We start from the raw sequence: 8,734 nt of genomic DNA on the forward strand, positions 1-8,734 counted from the left end.
AGCATTGGGCCCCCCTGTCCGTTTTTTGGCAATGGAGCCTGATGCCTTTCTCCATGATATCCTGGATAAACACCTGGTCCTTGCCCATTTTTTGATAATGGAGTACCCTCTATGGTGGCTTGAGAATGGCATTCATTAGCCCAATATCTCCCTCTATGGCATCGTGGGCAAATACCCAGTATTCTACCCCTTTGATACCTAGTTTTGTTAAACCCTCCTCCTATGGGGCAACTCCTTTTAAAATGTCCTGTTTGTTCACAATTGTAGCATGTTTTTGGCCTGGCATCTAAAGCCTGTTGTACTGCAGCTGCCAACACTTGCTCTTGTTCATTAATATCTCTACATAATTTAATATATGTGTTTAAATCTTCTTGTTTCCATGGTCTAATGACCTCCCTGCACCCTTTGTTTGCTTGGTCATAGGCTAGCTGTTTAATTAATGGCATTGCTTGCTCTGTATCCCCCAAAACTATGATAGCTGTTTGAATAAGCCTATCTACAAATTCAGCGTAAGTTTCATTAGCTCCCTGTATTACCTTAGATAATTGACCTTGTAAATCTTCATGTTCCTGTAAAGTCTTCCATGTCCTAACTGCATCTGCAGCAATTTGTGAGTATATAGCAGTATCTTATCTAATTTTTTGCAGCTGACCCTCATAAGGTCCTTTTCCTAACAACATATCTAGATTTCTCTGAGGATAACTGGCTGCTGCATATCACCTAGTTGTCTCCGTGCAAAATTCCTCATTGGCAACCTTCCATAACAAATATTGACCTCCATTTAGCACAGCTTTACACGTGCTAGCCCAGTCTGCTGGCATCATGTCCAAGTTGGTAATGTATTTGACCATGCTTACAGTGAAGGATGCTTGGGGACCATAGGTTGTTACAGCCTCCTTTAACTGCTTCACTGTTTGAAATCTAAAGCACAGTGAATTTGCTGCCATCCTGCCTGCTCAAGTACAGGGCATGCTAGTCTTTGAGGTCCTGTCTCAGGATCCCATCTATCAAGTACGTGGGTTGGGGCCCCATAGGTGGAGCTGTTGGTTGGACACTTATGCCCTATTTTGATAGAAATGTGTTAATAGCAGCCTCCTGTTGTAACTTTTTCCCTGATAGTTCTTCCTCCTTTAAATTTTCTTCCTCTGTCTGACTAGCTCGAGAGACTTTCTCTTTTACTTGATCTAAAATGTCTTTCTACCTGGTTTGAACCTCTAACAATTTACTTAACACTCTTTCAGTTTGTTTTTTACTAATTTCTCATCTACTATAAAGATAACACAACCCAACAAGATAACACAAAACAAAACTGAAACAGAATGAAACAAAAATGGAACAAAAAATCATTGTATCAATTTTCCTATTTTCTTGAAATGTATTTTCGTGGTCTATCTTTATCTCTTTCTCAGGGATGAACAACTTCAAACCTTGAGCCAACCATTTTTCCCAGTTTGCCTGAGAAAGTTCTAGGGATAGGCAGCTTGAAACAAAAACAAAAGAAATCAAAACAAGAACAGATTGTTTTTTGAAATGGTCACCCATTCTCTCGCCTTCCCTCAGGGGCGAGTAATTTCACTTACCTCCAAGCTTCAGGCATTCCCCACACAGGCCACCAAATGCCGCAGTCTGGCTGGGCACAAATCATGAGCCACTCAAGCAGGAACAAACTTTATTTCTGAAATCCCCCGAATACCACCCACACGGCCTTCTCAGGGACACCCCACACACCAACCGGAACTCCCTCTCCAGGAACTTCCCCCACCAATGCAAACTCCCCAGGCAATCCTCGTGAGAACTCCAAAATAGCGGGCACCTGAGGTGGACAGTAAAAGTCTAATATACAATTGAATCAATCCAGCATCATCTTAATGGCTCGCCTCTCAGTCAATACTATTGGCAAAATGTCAGGGGCCATTTGACTCAGCTGTGGCTCTCAACAATTACCTGTGTATGTAATACTTATATGGGTGTCTGAAAACTGCAGGACTTAGAGGAATTTAGGACTTAAAATAGATTGTGACCAAAATATTACTATATAATATATATGAGATATATGTGTACATATATACCACATATACATATATGCATGTATATATGATATATATGTGTACCTATATACACACATTTATAACTTATACATATATACTATATAATAGCAGAGAATGCAATAGTGGTAACCAGGGTTTGTCATGGAAGGAAATGTGTAGTGGTTGTTTAATAGGAATAAAGTTTCAGTGATACTAATAGAATAATTTCTGGAGATTAGCTGCACAGCATAGTGCTTGTGGTTAACAATAAAATATTTTCCACTTCAAAACTTGTTAAGAGGGAATAGGAATCAAGATGCTAGACTAGAAGTGCTTCCACACTTTTCAACTTCTCCATTCCTTGGAATTTGATGTTGGAGAGCAGTTACTCAGTGAGCTGGATGACTGAGGAAATATGTTGAAATTCAATATTTAATGTTCAGAGACTTGGAGAGACTCAGAGATGCTGATTTGGAAACCGAGGACAAGAAACAGTGCATTAGCACTAATAGTGAAAATCACACTTGAACTTGCTGCTTTGGGAAACATAAGTACCTACATTTATCTTTCCCCTGAAAATCATAGAAAATATTGTCAAGTTGTCCTGGCTAGTATCTGCCTTGTGACCCAGTGTGGCCCTATCTGAATGCCATTGAAACAAGTCCTTTGAAAAATATATACCATGAGATTTCCACAGCCAAAAGTGGCATCTACCAGCAGGAGCAGAGTGAAAGCTTTAAGAATCAAGTGTCTTTTAATGCCTGGGCATGTGGTGCTTCTCCCCAAGACCAAGGACTCCCCAGGCACACAGAGAACCTGGGCAGTCCCAGAAGTAACAGAGCTGGTGAAACATTGTGGTTGTGTAGCAAGAGAGTTCCTCTAGTCCCAGGAGCTATGGGCTTTAGATCAAGGTCAAAGCTGATAAGACTCTTGCACAGAGCCTCGGTTTGTAGTATTCAGTTTTTGAGGTTCTTTCTATATTCTGCATATTAATGCCTTATCTGAGGAGCAGGTAGCAAAGTTCTTCCATAATGTAAGCTCTCTCTTCATGCTTTAAATTATTTGCTTTTATGTGAAGAACCTTTTTAATCTGGGCCTATCTAACTTACTGATTCTTAGGTTCATTTCTTGCCCTTTAGGAGACTTGTTAAGGAACATGATATGTGTGCCAATGTGTTGGGAGTGTTGAACCTAGTTTTCTTCTAACAGTTGCAGGGCTTATGATTTAACTCCTAAATTTCATCCTCTTTAAGTTTTGTGCAGGGTGGAAATACAGGGACTAGCTTTGTTCTTCTACATATGCATACTCAGAACTATTTGTTTAAAAAGCTATATTTTTTCCAATATAAGTTTTTGGCACCTTTGTTGAGTATTTGATGACTGTAATCCATGTGGGTTTGTCACTGTGTCTGTTCTATTCCATTATTCTTCATGTCTCTTTTGGGTGCCAATACTATGCTGCTTTTGTTACTATAGTTCTTGTATAGTTTGAAGTCAGGTATTGTTATTTCTCCAGCATTGCTTGTTTTGCTCAAGATTGTTTTGTTTATTCTGGGTGTCTTATGCTTCCAAATGAATTTTAGAACTGTCTTTTTTAGTTCTGTCATGAATATCATTGGTAATTCTATGGGGGTTGCATTGAATCTGTATGACATTTTTGGTAGTATAGTCATTTTGACAATATTAATTCTGTCTATCCAAAAACATGGGAGATCTTTCTGTTTTCTAAGATATTCATCAATTTAGTTTGTCCATGTTGTATAGTTTTTACTATAGCTGCCATTCACCTCCTTGGTTAGGTTAATTTCCAAGTAGTTTTTTTTTTGAGGGTATAGTGAATAGAATAGTTTTCCTAATTCCTTTTTTATCAGATTCATTATTAGAGTATAGGAAAGTGTTGATTTATATATGTTGATTTTGTGTACTGCTACTTTACTAAATTTACTTAGTACCTGTAGAATTCTTCAGATGGAGTTTTGGGTCTTCTAAATATAAGATGAAGTAATCAGCAGAGATAATTTGACCTCTTGTTTTTCCATTTTATCCCTTTAATTTTCCTTCCACAACCCAACCCCACCCTCTCTCTCTTATTTTTTCCTGATTGTTCTAGCTAGAGTTTCAGGTTCTATGTTGAATAGGAGTTGTAGTATTGATCATCCTTGTCTTGTTCCTGTTTTTAGAGAAAATGATATTCATTTTTACCTATTCAGTATTATATTGGCCTTGTGTTTGTCATATATAGCTTTTACAATGTTGAGGTAAGCTTTTTAAACATGAGTAGGTACTGGATTTACTCAAATGCTTTTATTTTATTTTATTATTTTTGCATCTATTGAAATAACCATGTGATTATTTTTCTTAACCTCATTAATGTGGTGAATTTTATTTATTGGTTTGTGTACATTGAACCAATCTTGCATCTCTGAGATAAAACCCACTTGATCATCATGTATTATCATTTAATGTGTCTGTGAATGTAGTTTGCCAATATTTTATTAAGATTTTTTGAATTCGTGTTCATTAGGGATATTGGTTTTTATTTCCTTGCTGTGTCTTTATCTTGTCTTGGTATTAAGGTGATATTGGCTTAATAGAATAATTTGTCAGTGTTCCCTCATTTTCTACTTCATGGAATAATTTGAGGAGGATTGGTATTAGTTTTTCTTCAATGGTCTTTTACAGCTAAGCTTAGCTTTTCTTTGTTCAAAAGCTTTTGCAGCTGCTTCAATTTTATTACTTAACATTGGTCTGTTTAAGTTTTCTATATTCTCATTATTCAATTTGGGAAGGTCATATGTCTCTAGGAAGGGGTCAATATCTTTGTGATAACCTAGATTATTGGAGTACAAATCTTAAAAATAATTTCTAAAGATATTCAGAATTAAAGTGGTGTCTGTGGTGATATCTCATTTTGCAAATATAATTTTGTTAATTTGGATCTTCTTTCTCTTTCTTTTGGTGAGTTTGCCTAAGGGTTTATCAATCTTGTTCATCCTTTCAAAGAACCAACTCTTTGTTTCATTGATTTTTTTTATTCTCAATTTTATTGATTTCAGCTTTGATTTTAATTTTTTCCTGTCTTCTACTGATTTTAGTTAGTGTGTTCTTTTTTTATAGCTTTGAGGTTTAATGTTATATTATTTATTTGGTATACTTTTATTTTTTAATCTAGTAACTCAGCGATATAAACATTCCTCTTATAAATACTTTCATATTGTCCCAGAGATTTTGATATGTTGTATCTCTATTTTCATTTGTTTCTAATAATTATTTTTTCTTCCCTGATTTATTCTGATTTAGTCCTCATTCAAAATTATATTCAATCTTCAGGTGTTAGAATGGTTTCTTTTTTTTAATCTTGTTGCCAATTTCTAGTTTTATTCCACTATGATCTGATTGTATACAAGGTATTATCTCAATTTTTGTGTTTGCTGAGATTTGCTTTGGGACCTAGACAATGACCTATGTATAAAATGTTCCACATGCCACTGAGGGAAAAGTGAATCCAGATTATGTATGAAATGTTCTATATTCTATACAGATCATATATATTATTCTACATTTCATATTCTGATGTACAAATATATTATACATTTCTATATTATATATTCTATATTTTTATATTATGTCCATTTGATTAATGGAAATTTTGGTTCTGAATAATCTTTATTTAGGTTGTGTCTAGGGACCTATCTATCTAATGAAGTGTGCTAAAATCACCCAGTATTATTGTATTGTGGTCTATTTGATTCCTTATATTGTGAAAGTTTTATTTTATGTTTGTAGATGGACTCTTGTTTAAAACACAAATATTTGTAAGCATTACATCTTGCTGTTGGATGATTCCCTTAACTAGTATGAAGTGACTTTCTTTGTTTCTTCTAATTAATTTTGGCTTGAAGTCTACTTTGTCTGATGACAGTATTTACCCATTTATGCTTTTGCTTTTTGTTTGCAATAGCGTATTTTTTCTTACCCTTTCACCTTTAGTTTGAGTATGTATTTGTGTATAAGATACTCTCTTGTAAACAACATATGGCTATGTCTTGCTTTTTAATCAAATCTGCCAATCTATGTCTTCTAATTAATAAGTTTAGACCATTTTCATTCAATTTATTATTAAGAGCTTATTTTTTGTTTCCTGCCATTCTGATTTGTTTCTAATGCTTGATTCTCCTTTAATTGATGGTTCTTCCAGTGCTATCCTTCCCTATGCTGGTTTTCAAAGTGGTATAGAACCTAGTAGGCTATTGCAAGCACAGGACCTGTGGTTGTGGTTCTACATGGGTGGTTCATGGTGCATAAGTGTTGGAATAACATCCAGTCACAGCTAGCAGCTCCAAGCAGCTCCAAAGTGCTTGAAATATCCATGTTAGTTCAGGCCTGCCAGGAGCGCCTGCAGGATGGGGTGAAACCACATACTCAGCACTTGTGGTTAGCATTGCCAAACTACAGGGCCAGGAAACTGAGAGTCAAGACCTTCAGGGCATGAAATCCCTGACTCAGTAAACCCCTCCCTTAGGGACAAAGACTCTTCCAGATTGCTTTCCACCAGGACAGCAATATTTAGAGTTTACTCACAGTGCAGTTATATTAGGCAGAAGATAATTGGCTTATGGATATTGTCTTGCTTATATATGATTGACAGGCACGCCCACTCAAACTCTATAACAGTTGTGTGCATTCCAAAAATAAACTGAGCTACTGGATGACTACTTGAGGCTTGTCTCCAGCCAGTTCTCTCACCAGCTCCCAGAGTCTGTGACTGAGGTAGCCGAGCAACAAATTGACCACACCAGTGACAGGAATGTATGCACAGAAGCATTCCCCTTGATTGACACAGATCACCAAGCCACTGTCTCTGCTACCATGAAAGAGATTCAGCTTGTTCATGGGTTCTAGTTCTCATTACCCAAGATTGGAAACTGTGGGTGTTGCTGCCCTCTGCTGACTGGAACAGAGACAGCCACCCCATCCATGTCTCAGCTTCTGCTGGCTGCTGCTGCAGCTGTAAATAACACCAATTCACCACAGTGAATTGCAGGCTTCTGCTAAGTGTTTGCTTAAGGTCATCTTCAGGCTGTGTGGAGTGCTGGGTTTGGCTAGCACTTCCTGCAAGTGCACCGATGTTTGGTCTGACCCACACCACTTCCAGTGTTTGTGGAAAGGGGGAGGGGCTTCAGCAACTTTAATTTAGTAGTGATCACTCTACAAGTTCCTTTTAAATGATTTATTGAATACCCACTGCATGGCTATTCCCCCTTGGTTTTTATTTCTTGCTATCTGAGTGTATGAAGATGGCATTTTGATTTAATTTCTTCTAGGGTGATTGGCCACTTGTGGACTCCAGGGAATGTTTGCCATGCCTAGCGCAGCTTTCTGTTCATGGTCTGGGTTCAGTTTTTTTATTTTTTCAATGAACCTGTCCCTCCAGTGCATTTTAATTTGTTCTGCTTTCCTCAGCTGTTCCTAAGAGCATGAGCTTATGTACCCCCCTCTTTATACACACACACACACACACACACACACACACACACACACACACCAGGTGCCAAATGCCCCTTTTCCTAGCTATTCACAAACAATTGTCCAGTATAGTAATTTGTAAAATATGTTTGTGAATGCAAATTGTGATTTAAAAAGACAGATCATTTAATAAGGCCTCTGGCTTTTTGCTGGAGCTTCATAGAGATGTCTACATTTCTAAGAGAAGAGAAGTTACCAATTGGGCTCCATGGCAACAGCTGACAGGGGGAGGGAAAAGGGGGATTAGAAGCTCTCTCCTTCTCAGGAACAGTCCTTGAAGAGTTAACTTGCCCAGAACAGTGAAAGAAAAAGCTGCTTTCATGTGAACTTCTGCAGACTGTGAACTTCTGAGCCCCCTCATTTCCCCCACCACTCTGCCCTATCTAAAGTTCATCTATTCCTCCCATGCTCCCCCTTCATACCCAACCATGAATCAGCCTAGGTATAAGGTTCTGAAACTACCTGAACTCAGGGTTCAAGGGATTAACTGATTTCAGTGAAAGCTGTACCCTCTGAACCTGGCTGCAGCCAAATAAAACTGTTTCCTGCTATTATAGTGCCCTGCCTCGTTTGTACCCTACAACAATACTACCTATTGCTAAAAAGAATAATTCACCAAGAATATATAACAAATGTAAATATATATGTACTGACATAAGCACACCCAATTTATTTCTTTTTCTTTTTTGAGGTCATCAGTCATATTTGATTGGTGCTTATCCTAGTGACTTAACTTTATTATCCTAGTGACTTAATTTTATTGACTCTTTAATTTTTTTTATTTGTTCTTTTTAGTTATACATCACAGTAGAATGTTTTCTGACATATTATACATATGTGGAGTCAAAGCTTACAGCAGCTCAAACAACAGCTAAGCTATGGAACCAACCTAGGAGCCCTTCAACAGATGAATGGATTAAAAACATGTGATATATATACACAAAGAAGAATGAAATTATGGCATTTTATGGTAAATAGATAGAAATGGAGACTATCATGCTAAGTGAAATAAAGCAATCCCAAAAAGCCAAAGGCTGAATATTCTCTTGGATATGTGGCTGCTAACTCAAAATAAGGGGCAGGGAGGGAAGAATAGAAGTACTTTGAATTAGACAAATGGGAATGAAGAAAAGGGAGGGTGGATGGAAATAAGAAGCACACCCAATTTATTTTTATTTTTT

Source organism: Marmota marmota, unplaced genomic scaffold (assembly GCF_001458135.2).
Source record: "Marmota marmota marmota unplaced genomic scaffold, marMar, whole genome shotgun sequence".
NCBI lineage: Eukaryota > Metazoa > Chordata > Mammalia > Rodentia > Sciuridae > Marmota > Marmota marmota.